Below are 16,578 nucleotides of genomic sequence, written 5' to 3'. Positions count from 1 at the left end.
AGTTACTATCTCTATCTTATGACAGACCAGAAATAATTTTTTACTTACTTTGATACACTTTCACACTGTGACAGAATATCACTTTGATATCCTTCCACACTGTGACAGAATATCACTTTTATTCAATAAATAAATCACAGTATTTCACTGTTGAAAATGTAATAATCCATTGCATTTTCTGATGATGTTTATTCTTTAGCTCCTTAATACACTCTGTAACACTCTTTTTAAAACAGACACACCTTGAGTGTCCTTGGAGTAATTCCAAAGTTAAATACGTGTAGTTGAAGAAAAATTTCCATCGGTGAAATCAGCCTTAACTGTGGTGTCTTGAATCAGTCTTTGTTTCTTAGATTGTAGGCATTAAATACACTTGTATGTGCAACAGTTCTTGTAGGTATCGCGGTGTATATTGATCAGTCATTTTTTATAGCAATTGCATTTAATGCATTTTCTCCATGCAGTTATCAAATCCCATCCTAATTCATCTTGCAATTTTGAGCGAGAGAATTATATCTTAAGCTCACCTGAATTCAGCCTCATCTTGTGCATCTTCTAGAAATTTGGAATTTTCGTCAGGAAAAAAAAATCAGCGTGCTCTAAAACAGGACAAATAAATGCAGTACAATTACAAGAGAATAGGGAAACAGTTTACATTGGCAATATGCTGTGTCTATTTGAAACCTTTTCATGAACCGATTGGATAAGTAAAGTCCACAAAGTCTCCGACAGGATATTGAAATAATCATGGGTTCTATTTTTAAATGTTAATGTTCCTTGAATGTCAAAGTGTACTTTTAAAATACTATATATTTTTTGGAAAGATTAATACTGACAGTTCAACATGTATTGAAATGTACAGCCAATTGCTCTGCACATTAAACAATATTGTTTCATTTTTTAATTAAGTTTACTCATGAAGTTTTTACATGTATCAATAAACAAAGTACTTTATGCATATCTAGCTGTAAACAATCTTATATACTTAGCTAGATTGCCTGAAATGTCATTAAGATATACACAATAGGAAAAAAAATCATTTTGTTGCCCTTTTCCTTTTTTTAATATAAGGTAAGCACAGAAAAAAAAATCTCCCAACATAAAATTTTTATATAAATTCTAAAAAGTAGAATATAAATATTTGCATGACTACATGATTTAACTTGCTTTTGTCATTTGAATTACCCCGGTATTAAATATTGAAAATCGTTAAAAGATCAGTAGTTTTTTTCAAAATAAATAAAACAACGTGGTTGAGTGTGTTGTATAATCAATCCTGGAGACAAAGGGTAAAATGCATTCATTTATATATAAGAGTGGTGATGACATTCCACACTCAAGGTTTGAATTAAAGTATATCAGAGGACATTCAGAAAGGGATTTTTCCCCAGAAATACCTTGCTGTTTTCTTGAAAAGGGCTACTACAAAATAAACAGTATGCAGAGGACGCGGCACACGAGTCATAGATTTTAACATTGCAACGAAATTACCGTTTTTTTTCTGGAACTATACGTTGTCCTGGATTGAACAATATCTTACAGATAAAAAACAAAGTTTTCATAGAGTTTTGCTTCATATTACGAAACTCTACTAAAACATTGGTCTTGTAGATAAAATGAAAATGAAACTTACAACGTATTAAGTAATTGTTTTAGAATAGGTAAAAAGAATTAAAAAGTTTATAGGTAAGGCTTGTATCCTTTAAAATTACAATGTATAATGTTTTTCTCGTCTCATAAATTGCCTAATTTTTCTAAGCTTTTTATACTGTAATATATATGCCAGTTTTGTTTATATTTACGATCTCTCTCTCTCTCTCTCTCTTTCTCTCTACGATGGCTTATACCTGGAACTAAAATTACCTGTTTTCTATTGTATGTTGGTTAATATTTTTATTAAGCCTAAATAAAATGTTGGGCTATACTTCATTATTATTTGACGAGATATTCTAACACCCCCCCCCCCAAAAAAAAAATACCGGTATATCATATATGCATTTTTTTTTTTATATCAAAAGAAAATACTACTTGCATATTTTCTTATCATTTCCAAATTTTACAGCATGAATATTGAATTTCAGACATTAAGTTTCCAAATCTCAAAGAAAACTCTATACAGCCAAGTTTCATAAATCAAATAATGAACTATAGCTTACTATAATAAATTTTTGTTAGGATGATAACTTCATTGTTCGAATCCTATAGATTTAAACTTTTAAGATTTGATTGTTTATAATTTCTGATTTCCAGTTTGTATGCTTATAAATTTTAAATTAAAGTTCAATATCAGTTACAAATTTAGTGCTGCAAAATGGAGATGTATATTTACAATAACATTAATGTTTAACATTACATGGCTAATTCTTATTATTATTAAATCAATTCCAAAAAAGTAGACCAATTGATAATATCAGAATATAAAATTTTGACCTGAAAACATATTGATATTAAAACCAACAAACGATCTTAGATATGGGTAAGTACATGTACTCTTGTCAATACATAAAGCTGCATCTATTCGTTCGTCTCATAGAGTGATGGCTTAATTGTTCACGGAAACAATAAAAAAAATATATCTTTATGAACACCTTTTAAAAAATATTAATATATTTTTATATTTTTTAAAATTTTAAACATATATTTTTATCAAGAAACTTGGACGAAAAAGAAAATTAAAGGACCCACAAGTATGGTATGGAAAGCCGCAGGGTACCCCGACATTATTATTATTTTTTCCTATATAATACATTTGTCCTTATGATTTTGAAATCCCTATGTAAAAAAAAAGCATATAAAATGTACCAGAATTTTTGAATTTAGTGTATTTATTTATAGAAAATATTGTCACGAGTTTTGTTCATTTATTTGCATTTATGTCCATATTTCTAGGAATTGCTTTCATTTCTAAAAGTGAAAGTAATATAAAATACACACAACCTATTTGAACAAACTGTCTTCTAAATATAAATATCACAGGAATAATTTAGAGAGATTTTCAAGGCAAAACAGAAAGCAATGATAAATAGGACAGAGATTTCTGTATTAGAAATCTCTTGTCACGTTTGAACTCGTCAGAATTGGCATCTCAAACTGGCTTGAATTTTTTGGGGGAGGGGGTTGATATCATCTCGTAAAATAATTATTATTAGGTCATCTTTTTAAAATATTGTTTGCCCTCTCGCGACTCAGGGTAAAAAAAATGGGTCGGTAGGTAGGTGGGGATTTCGTTTCTCAGAAAATTCCAACAATTACTTGTCAAATGGGTGGGAAAATTCAGGAATAAAATAGAAAAAAATCGTTTCCTGGAGACTAAAAAAAACTTTTGGAGTCATGCAGACCATTTTTAGCCAGTCGGTCGACAATTTTTTTTAATGATGGCCTTATCATTTAAGTTTTTGTAATCTTGCTAAAAAAAAAAAAAAAAACTACGAAAACCTATCAGGATCAATCTGTGTGTGTGGGGGGGGGGGGATTTAAAAGTAAAATCAATAAAATGTAATAAAACCCCGAAAAAGCGTAAAAACGCAAAAAGAGGCCTAACTACGTGTTAAAAGGCTACTAGTAAGTGAAAAGGTATTTGTATGCTTTTCAAAGAGGCGTAATTATAGCCTTCCATAAATGCATGATAACGCAAAGTGAAAGACATTATACTATAATGTAAAAAAGCGTAAATAGAGGATATTCAATATTTTGTAGATGAATGTGGAATTTATTTCACGAGTGGGACAGGATTTTTTTGATATTTTCATGAGTGCGAAGCACAAGTGAAAAATATATTAAAAAAATCCTGTCTCACGAGTGAAATTAATTCCATATTCATCTACAGGTTTAAATTAGACTTTCAAAAGTATATATGTGCATGTAGTCGCCCGCGTGGTGCCGTGGTTGGAGCGTTTGCTCTAAAGTTGCGGAGAAAGGAGTTGATCCCTACGTCGCGGGTTCGAATCCCACTGCGGAACGTGGAGACCGTTCCTTCGTATGAGACTGTATAAACCGAGGTCCCATTTCGCAGTACATACTGAAAAGATTCATCACTATACTAAAAGGCTGCAGTTCTCCACCGGCAAGTGGTGGTGTCTCAATACACAGCCCTGAGCTCTATCTGGAGTAAGTACCCAGAACAAATGAATTTCATAATTTTGTAAGAGAGTTAAGTACTCATTTAAGGATGCCTGCCCCTCAGAAAAAATAACTTAGAAGTATTATTTAATACAGTTAATCTCAAAATAAAGCTTGAAATTGATTGTTTTTGTTTAACGATTTTCATTTTATGCTTCTTTTAAATATATGAGTCAAAATTCTTTTAAGTTTTAGAAGCGTTCTTGTAAAAAAAGTAGACACCTGCACCCCATAAAAGTACAAGAAATTTACATTTCTAGAGAAATTGAATTTCCTTTAAGCGTGCTTTAGATACCAATGCTTATTTGCGTGATATGAAATTGATAGTGATTTTTGATGTCTTGCAATGAATGCTTTTTACACTGTGTATTATATAGCAATTGAAGTTAATAGGAGAACAAAATATAGAAGTATTAAAAAAAACATGCATTTTAATTTTCTTCAAATTTCTGGATACCTATAGCTATTTAAATCCTAAATAAACTTGTTGGTCAATGAAAGCATAATCTGGTGCTTTTTGATATTCACATTGCCTGAAAATATATTTGATATTTTATAATTTCCCCTGTATTTTATGATTAACCATAACGATGAACTTTGAAGAAATAACATGGGTAAATACACATTACTGTGTGATTTCAGTGATTTTTGTGAGCATTTTCAACTACATATACTTATCTGCTGAATTTCAGAACTACCTTATATCAGGCAATCAGTTTGTCTAGTAGATTGATATGAGTTTAAAAAAAATCAAAGGTGTATTTTCAATAAATGATCATGACTTAGCCCCACTCCGGGGATGAACCCTTGATCGAAGGGACATTTCACAATTTGGTGTAGGGTTAATTGCTCATAAAATAATTGAAACTGTTTGCAGGTAGATATCCAGGAAGACAGATTTTCAAATATGTGATACATGTGTATATTTTCAATGTGAAACCAACTCATCTCTACTCTGATGCCAGAATCCTGGACCAAGGGTCATAGATTTCACATTTTTTGGTGGAAGGCTAATTGCTCATAATACCCATGAAGTAGTCTGCCTGCTTTCTTTCCAAGAGGATAGGGAAGGATTAGCAAATGTGAAATGAATTTTCAATGTATGATCAGCTTAACTCATCTTGGCCCCAAATCCTGACCAAGGTGTCACAATTTTCACAAGAAGAGGGTTGACTTCCATTGAACTCATGCCAAAAAAAAAAAATCTTAATTGCTAGATGTGCCGAAGTTTAAGAGAAATATAATGTTTTAACATTGTGTGAAATTTAGATGACTTTATTTTAACCCTTCACATAATTATCATATAATAACGCCTTTTCATTTCGCATAAGGTATTTGTAACGGGTTTTTTTCTTGAGTTATTACGCCTTTATTCGCGTTATAACGCCTTTTCATTTCCCGTTATAACGCCTTTTCACTTCGCATTATGACGCCTTTTTCACGTTAATACGCCTGTTCACTTTGCGTTATAACGCCTATTAATCCTTATAGGCTTTGGTAGGCTTTTTTTAAGGAGATTGATGATTGCTTGAAATATATTGTTAACAAGAAGGACAACATACTCGTAATGTGTAAAACATTATAGTCTTGCACATGTTTTATGTTGCTTTCCTTATCTTAATGACAGTTTCTTAGCCTCTTAACCTGAATAACCTAAATTCAAATCAAGTCGCACAATGACGGAATCTCCTTGCTAAATATTGAGAATTTCATGTTGCAATAACTGCTGTGTTATTTCTTTTAGTTTTGCAATGGGTAAATATTTATCTATGCGGATGCTTGTGCACAAAGTCTCTCAGGGTTTCAATAGTATAGCTATAGCATGCAAAATAACAATAATCTCTATTAATATAAATCTCTTCTTAAATAATGGTTTTCCGTAAAATCTAGGAAAGATTTCCATATTATACTTGCAGTATTTGGATGTATACAGGTTGACGGTTTCAAAAGTGTAAGTGAGTGGGGGAATCCCCCCCCCCCCCCAAAAAAAAAAGAATCACCATAAACAGTTCAAATCCTGATATTTGCCAGTGCACGACCTTACAGCAACAAAAAGGGGAGGCATCTAAATGAAAATTTACTATAGCAAATACTATACCTCAGAAAAAAGTAGGGGGCCTCCTGCCCCCCCCCCCCCCTCCTCCCAAGCGTTCTACGGGCCAGGTATAGTTGTTATTTTCTTTTCATATATCATACTGATATTTCTTTATAAAATCACATGCAGTGCTTTTCACCAACGACTTAAACCGCTATCTTATGATTAACTTTATTTTTAAAAGAATTTCCCTTGGAGTACCCAATTCTAAGTTACAAAGTCTCGTGATTAATTTGAAAAAAAAAATCGATGTTTTTCATTGTCAAAATGAAACCCAATTATTTTTACACTTTTTTTCTCCTTTCAAAGGCAGTGATTTTACAATGGACATTATCATGTAGCAATAAAAAAACTGTTGCAGTGAAATAGTAAATTAATACTCTAAAAAAAAATAATTGGTCATTACATTCTGGTACACACATAGAATGAAAAACATACGAACAATTTATACACGTCCCTCAGTAATAATCCTCAAGTATGCTGCTCAAAAGTGACATGAATTTTTCTTAAAGCGATATGGATATAATACTTTTTTTTCTTCTTATTAAAAGATATGGCGGTTCATATAATTAAAAAAAACTTAAAAACTTTTAGATAAATCTTAGGATAAATGGAAATAAAGCAATTTTAAGAAATCGAACCCCGACAACGCTAGTTAAACATACATGCACACACGTAAGCAAAGATCAATTACATATTCAATATTAAAGTGCATATTATGTCGAAAAGATGATATGCTGAATCATATATGGAAATAGTGCTTTTACAAACTCTTTGTACTACTTTTAGATTCACGACTAACGTTAGTCAGATTGTAACAGTTTTTGTAAAATATATTTGAAAAAAAGTTTTCTTTCAGATTTATAACATATTTATCTTTATAAAACTTATGATGATGTGCATGTATTTATATGTATGACTATATTTTTTCCCATTTCAATATTTTGTATTATAGCAAAAAAATATCGAAATTTCTAAATGCTTAAAAAAGCATAAAAGAACAATGTTCAACAAAAGAATTCATTTCAACCTTATTTGCCTATAATTTATATACTAGTAAATATACTAGTCAATAGTTTTAGACTTTGTCGTCTCTTAAATTGTTAACGTAATACTAGTACTTTATAATGACTCTTCATTAATCTCCACCTGTAGAGGAGGTGGTTCCTTGATTGGACAGAAAATTAAAGTTTAACAATTCGCAATGAAAAAATTATATAGAGTACCATTTGTATAAATTTCATTTAAATTAGCAAACGAAGTAGTATAGTCAAAGGGAAACAACTCCTGGTAGAAAATACAATATTGTAGGGTGGTGCATACACAATGATTGTAAGATGGTGTATACACAATAATTGTAGGTTGAAGTATACACAATAATTGTAGGGTGGTGTAAACACATAATTGTAAGGTGGTGTATACACAATAATTGTAGGGTGGTGTAAACACAATAATTGTAGGGTGGTGTATACACAATAATTGTAAGGTGGTGTATACACAATAATTGTAGGGTGGTGTATACACAATAATTGTAGGGTTCGTGGATTTACTATTCAAAATTTTTAATTTTGATATTTTTTAATTAAACTACCTCCAACAGGACTTTATTTTGTGAAAAGTGAGTTATGGACCATACTGCTTATTTTTTTCTCTCTATGGAATTACCTATACAAATGTAAAGTATAACTAATGAAATGCAATAGAAACCATCGCAATAATGTCTCTTGTGCATGTATAAAAATGTTTTAATAAATTCCAATCAACTCCAAAATGACACGGAAACAAAATGTTTATTTAATATCGCCAAAATTGAAAATAAGCAACTCAGTGCTATATTACTGAACCCTTACACAGTTTGTACACATTTGTTGTGGATAACTTTCCATGTATAGATTTGGACCAAATTTAAATTCGACACAAAGCACAGTAGGGATGAAGTGAATTAAAAAATTCTGAAAATAGGATACACGTAATTAAAAATTGATTTTTTTTTTTTTTTTTTTTTTTTTTTTTTTTTTTTACATCTGAAGTACATTCAAGTGTGCTCAAAAATTGAATTCCACCTACTATTCTGTAGTAAAACATATTCATTGTTATACATTTCTTTGTAATTTCAATAATTAATTGGTTGCTTTTAATTCATTTGTCATGGTTTCAGGGTATATAGGGGCCTACATCTATACTACTTTCTTCTAAACCGCAAGTCAGTTACAGTGTTGTATCTGTACTGCATTGATTTTGTAATTCTTTTATAACAGTCAACTCACTTATTAGTTAGATCAGGTGACTTTCAAAAACACTCTAAGTATATCAACCAAGTTTAACTGTCCCATCCATTGTAAATTTTTGACATCACCTGTTCTGACTTAAACAGAATTCCCTTTATCAAGAGATGCTTTCCACCAAACTTTCTTGTAAATGATATTTTCGAATACACGTGTACAGAATGGTATACCTTGATTAAATTTCTTAACTTTTCGATAAGCATCAAGTCTTTTTGACAACCAATATAGTTGCATGTACTGTAATAGTAATGTACGAGGGCTGATTCAAAAGTAATGTTACGAGGACTGATTCAATAGAAATGTCACAACTGCAATTAAAATCTTTAATAATTGAAAGTTTTCGTCAAAACTTTATATTCTACATGTGCCTCTGTCTCGTCTATCGCCACACAGTAAGAATGTACCGACGTCGTTATGACGTTTCTCTTCGACACTCATTTTGAATCTGATGATACATAAGATTTAATTACGCAAAAAGGAATGGATTTAGAAATAACATTTGGACAAGGTGATTTTAATGCTACAACTCAAAACAAGACAGTTTATAGTATAATAGCAGCAAAGATTATTAAAAAGAAGCACGTGACAGGGACGTAGCATCGTTTTTGAAAGTGGGGGGGGGGGGGCAGCCAGAGAAAAAAAAATTTCAACTTACCTGAAAAAAATCTTGACAAGCTAAAAGAAAAAAAAAAGGAAAATTGTCCGAGAACTCGAAAATCCTATTTCGGGGGGGGGGGGGGGGGTGCTTAGGTAGGTTCCAACTTCTTTCAGTGCCAAATTTTATTCATACACTACTACAAAACCCTTATTTGACTATTCTACAACAAAAAGTGAGGGGGGGGCCTTTCAATTAATATTTCAAGTAGTAAAAAAGTCTTTGGAAAAAAAGGGGGAGGCCCCCCTGTTGCTACGTGCCAACGTGAGAGGTAAAAAAGGTATGCGGATGAACTGAAAATGAGTGCCGAAAAGTAACGTCATAACGACGTCGGTAACATTCTTGCGATGCGGCGATAGGCAGAACCTGAAGTTCTGTTTACTTTAATATTTTGATAAAGTATTTTATATATTCGAATGAAATTTTAGGGGAAATATAAAAAAAAGATAGGGGTATTAGTAGGTCAAATTTTGTTAAGTGTGGTTATTAAAGATTTTATACCGGTTGTGACACTACTTTTGGAATAACCCTCGTTTATACTATTCATATCAATCATGTGAAAGCTTTTAAAAATGAAGTTTATATACAAGAGGCCCAAGGCCAAGAGCCTTAACGGTCACCTGGGTATAATGTAACACCATAAAGGATCCATAGATTGAATATAAAATAAAACAAAATACGCTGACAGATGAAGTTATGTTGCCCCAAAGCAAGAGAACTAGGATGAACAAGGATCAGCAAAATACAGATAACTAATTTAGTGCTCAGTAACAAATCTTAAAGTTGATCTATTTACTTGCCCCTCTTTGTCACTATCCCCATGCGGGTTAAACGAAACAAATAATTCTTGAGCACTATTAGTTAGGGTATCCCTTTCCCTCTCACAAGTCTTTGAAGAACATATAATGGTCAAAGATAAGGTATTTTTGTTCCAGTTTTGTTCGTCTATTATTTAAAAGTCTACCTGACCATTGAAACTGAATAACTTTTGTAGTAAATATATTATTAAAAAAATTGTATAATTTTGTTATTCAATTGACCTTTCAACTACATTATTTACTAGCAGGATTAATTACCATAGGTGAATAGCTAAGGGGAATAACTTCTTTAAGTAGAATACAAATTAATAAATTGACCAAATGGTGCAGAATTTCGACAAGAGGCTCATGGGCCACAATGCTCACTTGAAAACTATGGCCCTGCTGTTCTTCACCATTCAACCTTGTCATACTTATTGTGCTTTATGACTTGAACAATTTAGAATCTGAACTACCTCAGGAAGCCTCCACATAAGTTTCAGCTTTTCCTATATATTTCAATGTATTTATATATATACAATCTATATATTTTTCCTATATATTTCAAGGTAAAAATCTGATTTTCTATTGTGTCCCAACCCTATCCCTGGGAGCCATGATTTGAACAATTTAGAATCTAAAATACCTCAGAGAGCATCCACATAAGTTTCAGCTTTTCTGGCCCAGTGGTTCTTGAGAAGATTTTCCCATTATATTTCAATGTAAAACTTTGATTCCCTATTGTGGCCTCATCCTACCCCAGAAGTCATGATTTGAACAATTTAGAATCTACACTACCCCAGGATGCTTCCACATTAGTTTCAGCTTTTCTGGCCCAGTGGTTCTTGAGAAGAAGATTTTCAAAGATTGTTCCTATATATTTCAATGTAAAACTTTGAATCCCTATTGTGGCCCCACCCAATGCCCAGGTGCCATGATTTGAACAATTTAGAATCTACACTACCTAAGGAAGTTCAGAAGTAATGACTATCTCACAGATAATTGAAATTTTGACTTAAGTCTGTTTACGATAATGGGACCAAGAGCAGAGAAGATTTTCAAAAAAAAAAAATGCATTTTCACTATAGATTCAGCATAGCCCCACCCTAACACCAGAACCATTGACTCATGGGCCAAGAAATCACAATTTTGGAAGAGGCACCCTTGATCATCATAACTGTATACTTGGTTTGTTTGCTTAATACACACCAGCAGAGCAGGAGCTTTTCAAAAATAATAATGCACTTTCAATATATAATCAATAGAGCCCCCCCCCCTTCCCCTAAGAGTGGTTGGGATATTTAACACACTTTGACATATCCATGATATTTGAGATATCTATATTTCAAGATAATGAAGTTAAACTATGTTTCGAATTCTCTATTTATCTAAATCTCAAAACAATATTACAACAAAACAAATAGAAACTTTTAAAATAGATGTTATTAAATTAATGTGTTGGTTTTTTACATTTCACACACAATAATATCACAATCATACATGTGACTGCATTTTCCAACAGTTTTGTTGTTTTTTTTTTAACATCATATCACATATTAACCAGTAGTCAGTATAATCCCTAGATATCCTATAGGTATTCCTAGTCATCATCATCTTCACCACCACTGCTAACAGCCTCAGGATATATCTTTCTCAAATCTTCATACCGCCTCTGTAAAGACAAAAAAAAAATAGCATCGTAACTTTAGCATGTCATAGGGCTGGTTTTATAGCAACATAGACAATAAAGAAAGAAAATTCTTCTCCAAACTTCCAAATCACCTTATATACTCGCCTTTAAGTCGGTCCGCCTATAAGTTGGTTGTATTTTTTAAGCTCATATTAGAGGGATTGACCCATTAAAATACAAATCTTTTTATAACTCGCGTATAAGTCAGATAACAAGTTTTGGACCAAAGTTAAACTCCAAAAAAATAAAAAACACAAAAAAAAAACCAGGTTATAGGCGAGTATATACGGTAAATACTACGAACAGGGAAATTTTCGCCTCTGTTTTATTTGCTCCTTTTGCCCTGGATGCAAGTGTAAGTGAATTTAAAAAGGGGCAAAATTGTTTGCAAGTGTGATAGACAGAAAATAACATAGTACAAAATGACCCTGTATTTACATTAGATTTCTACAGAATGATGAATCTCACAAAAAAGATATGGTGGAATATTCAAATCATTAAAACTTTGCACAGCTATGAGTTCATTAGTTATTAAAGACATCAATAATATACATCTACATTTACCTTACAAACTTCAATGAATTAATAGTGATAAAAAAAATGTTATTGTACATTAATATTCTATTGTAAGAAATCAATTACAGGGCTACCCTTGCTACATGTACATCATGAAATATTATTATATAAAATGACTGCATTGAAGTATGGGAAAGCTTGCAATCCATATATTAAAGATATGAAAGGTAACAAATATTGTTCTCTTTGTTTTACAGGTTAGAAATAATGGGATATTATCTTATAATTGAAATGAAAAAGCTAGACTGTTTTCGGCAATCATTACATTTTTTTGGTTCTTCAGTGGGTACATTTGGATTGATCCCAAAATTCAGGTAGAGTAGCTCAATGGTAGAGCATCTGCAAGGTTAGCAGGAGATCTTGGCTTGAGTTTCAGTCTGGTCAAAACATTTCCCTAACTGTTATATCTGGCACCCCATGGGTGGTTTATAAGAGTCTCAGTGAGTTTTTAAGGGCGGAAAACCATATAATAAATGAAGGAAGAGTGCAAAATGGACTGGGTCTCTTGGCTCAGTAGCTCAGTAGTAGAGCATCAGCACAGTAAGCGGGAGGTCCAGGGTTTGATCCCAGACTACCCAACACTTTTACTAGCTGCATGTCTGTAGCTCTCTGGTACAGAAAATTTGGACAGAAAAATACCAGATACAGTGAGTGTATGTCAGGAATGTCTGTCGAAATTTTCTGTCCTAGAGAGCTACAGTTCTGCAGCTACACTTTTCCAAGCCTGTTATATATGAATTTTTCCATTTGTTTCAAAGTAAAGGATTAGAGATCAATTGGGTTGAAGTTTATGACATATCTCTGTGGACCTCACAACAATTCAATTTTGATTTTTTTAATTTAAATGTGGCAATTTAATCAATGGAAGCAGTCAATTTGGCCGGTAGCTAGTTCTTAGGGAAAACACTGTAATTGTTTTTGTTATACCTTTAAAAATGGTTCTAGGACCTATACAAATCTATGGTAAAAAAGATTTCCAACGTTTTACTGAGCGGTAATAAAAACATCAATGTTTGACCACAGAGTGAGATACTGGACTGCTTACTTCAAATTGTGAGCAAGATCAGCTTAATCTTATCTGCATTCATGACATGGATACAAATTACATGTATTTTAATTAAAAAATAAATAAATAAATAAAAGGTATAACAAAACATTTATTGACTGTGTTCTTGGACAAAATGTGTTTTGTCAAACCCTCAAACCAAACTATTTGCTTTCGGCTTAAAGCCCTAAGGCTGTTTGTTCGTTTCTTGGGTCTGACAAACGCATGTTGTCCTTATAAATGTATATTGTTATACCTTTAAAAAATTGTTCCTATATAAATCTTAAAATAAAAGGTATAATCATAACAAAACATTTATTGACTGGGTTCTCGGGTAAAATGCATTTTGTTGAACCCTCAAACCAAACTGTTTGCTTTCGGCCTAACAGCTTCAGGCAAACAGTTTGGTTCTTGGGTCCAACAAAACGCATGCTACCCAGTCAATAAATGTATATATACAGTGTATATTTCAAGGTTTTGAAAAATTAAATCAAAGTTTTAGTAACTAAAAAATGGCTTCTATAAGATACCCGCAGTTATATATCTTAAGGAAAATTAAAGGACTAAAGTAAAGTATATTAAATGTACCGTACAGTATTCTGTTTTAAAATGTCTGTTACATTAAAAAAATACTTTATAACACATTTTTCATGTTTTTAAATGCTTTAAAAATAGCTCATTTTTTACGTTAAGAGTTATATGTCTTTAACACTATAAAACATCTTTTATGAACGACGTCATATCTTTTATTCATTGAAATATTTATATTTTGATGCGGCTTCATACGAGGAAATTCGAACGGATTAAAAACAAAAGGTCAAACACTTACACCTGCGTTATGTTGTGCTATCCATCTGTCAAAGAAATCATTAAAATATGCATCAAAAACAATGGCAGTGCCAAGAACAGCTGCGGCAAATGTTGAAGTTCGCCTGAATACAAGTCTGTAAACTGTGTCAGCCAGACCCATGATTTTGTCCTTTCTGTTGGCTGTGTATCAAGAAAGGTAACTGCTGCGTGACTTCCTGTTATAATATACTCATGCACTCGACTTTGCTAACTCTAATCACTTCGTGTTTTGTTTGTTTTAAACAGTGATGCTAATTACAATGATGAAATAAACTTAATTTGACCTCAATAAAAGGGAAAAAGATTTAATGAGCCACTAAGCAAAGTGACCTGAGCTTAGGCAGTTGTTTTGTATATATACTTCTAGGCACCCACCTCTGAAATGGTCCTTGTTTATGTCCTGTTCACAGATTTGTATCGATTGTAGTTTTTTGAGGTCTGTTATCATACTCAGGTACACAGAGTAGAATGATCTAAGATAAGGTTTGCCAAAATATATTAAAAAAATTAATCATTTTAAGCAATTGAATTTAAACAATTTAGAGATGGTGACTATTATGATATTGGTGTTAAAAAAAATTACATAATTAAATACTGATCTGCAATGAATGCTGAAATTGCATTCTAGATTTATAGATGGTTTTATCATTGAAAAACAATGAAGCTTGTGAAAATGACTTTATATTGAACCGCGAAGAATTTCAAGATCTAAAACAAAATCAAAAACAAAGATGATCTATACTTTGACCAAAATATGCTAGCTCGATTTTAAGACTGGAATTATACTTGAAGCTTGATCTGAAGGAGTGATTTACACTTTTTGCAACAGCAAACATAACCCCAGTGATCCTGTTAATTATCGTGGAATAACTACGCATGGCGCCCCCCCCCCATAATTTGGTTGATATATAGAATACTATAGAAAACATAGCTATTATCTGCATGTGTTCCATCAATAATAATTTTTGCCTTTCAAAGAATTTTTGAATTTTTGTAGTACCCCCCCCCCCCCAATGAAAATGCTTGGTTCCCCCACCCCACCCCTCCCCAAACTGATATTGCTTCCTACGAGCCTGCTATATTTAATTGTTTTAGTCAGTTATTGAACAATGGACTAAATAATTAAGGAAAGAGGGAGAACATGAATGACTTACGTGAAGAGGAAACTGTATTTAGAAAAAAAAAGTTATGGTAAGTTTTATCATATTATTTATTCAATTAAATTAAAGTGTTTAAAGGGGAATTAAAAATGACTGGACGCATGTATTTATCAACCTGCACTAAAAATACAGGCGATAGGAATAAACTTCCATGACTCAGCATTTGTTTTTTGATATTGGCTAAATACATGCCAAATCTTAAGTCACAAAAGAGTTATGCCAAAACTGATGCTAAAAATGTCAGGAATGCAACACCTTTTTGTGACATTTTGAAAATTTAATATTTTTTCGAATATCAGTGAAATATGTAATAATGGTTAATGTTGGAAATTAAGACTTTTCTGATAAAATTCAATAATTTGGACCGTATTAACTTTTGTTTGTCCAAGTTACGCGGTCAGGGGTCATGCTGGAAAAATGTTACAGTATACCAATGCCACAGAAAAAATGTAATGTTGCCAAAAAATCAACGGTTTTAGAAATCGGTATGACAATTAAGTCAAAAAAGAATTTTCAAAGTGTAAAACAATAACCGATAAACTATTTAAAATTATCAAGGTTATTTGTATCGCAAGCAGCATTAATGAGAGTCAAGTATCTGTGCATATCCATTTATGTCAGGAGTGCATTTGATTTTTTGCTCCCTAGCATGGGAAATCTTTTATATGATTCCTTGCTTTCTAATTTGGAAAATAAAGACAAAAAGAACATTTTTACCAAATAAATCTATTAATAACAGGATCTGCCTGTCTTTCAGATCCATATTTCTACGGTCAGGTTTGCAACACATTTTCAATGATGATATGACTTCTATTCATACTAATAAGCATTCTTTAAGGATCTAAGGACAATAAGGATCTACGACGGGTTATCAAAAAGTTCGTGGACTGATGCGATAAAATTAATACTATGTAGTCTAGCTGTGCTTACAAAAATTATAAAGAACATAAACAAAACAACAAAAGTTTAAGAAGTGTTGAAAATCTTAAATTAGCTCGATACGTTGATAACTTGCCAAAATATCATAAAATAAAGAAGACATTATATGATCATCATGTGTAAAGACGAATAATGAGCCCCGTAGAAAAATGACCTGGGGTCATTTTTTGCCGTTGAAAAATGACCTCCCAGCCGTAGAGAAATGGAGTGATACAAAGTTTAAATGGTGATTGATGACAAGGTTTGGTTCTCAACGTTTAATTCTCTTAAAAATTTTCTGACGAACAGTGGAAGAACACGCAATTAAAATGTGATATAACAGCATTTACATGTTATAGATCTATTATACCTTTTTGGAGATTTTACTA

The 16,578-nt window shown here is 32.1% G+C and overlaps 1 protein-coding gene and 1 long non-coding RNA gene across 2 annotated transcripts in view; one reads left to right on the top strand and one right to left on the bottom strand.

Annotated features, from left to right (window-relative positions):
• LOC133171812 (integrator complex subunit 2-like) overlaps window positions 1–16,578 on the top strand; it is a 275,651-nt gene that overhangs the window by 59,127 nt on the left and 199,946 nt on the right. The gene's annotated exons all lie outside the window — the stretch shown is intronic.
• Window positions 11,377–14,261, bottom strand: LOC133206243 (uncharacterized). Its single transcript, XR_009723723.1, has 2 exons — window positions 14,092–14,261; window positions 11,377–11,623 (listed from the first exon to the last, which is right to left on the bottom strand). It is a non-coding gene; the product is annotated as an uncharacterized LOC133206243 (long non-coding RNA).

The sequence above is a fragment of the Saccostrea echinata genome, unplaced genomic scaffold (genome assembly GCF_033153115.1).
Source record: "Saccostrea echinata isolate AGI-Se365-2 ecotype Australia unplaced genomic scaffold, CSIRO_AGI_Sech_v1 ptg000054l, whole genome shotgun sequence".
In the NCBI taxonomy this organism is placed as follows: domain Eukaryota; kingdom Metazoa; phylum Mollusca; class Bivalvia; order Ostreida; family Ostreidae; genus Saccostrea; species Saccostrea echinata.
The sequence above is the reverse complement of the archived record's forward strand: the minus strand, read 5'-3'. Positions and strand labels throughout refer to the sequence as shown.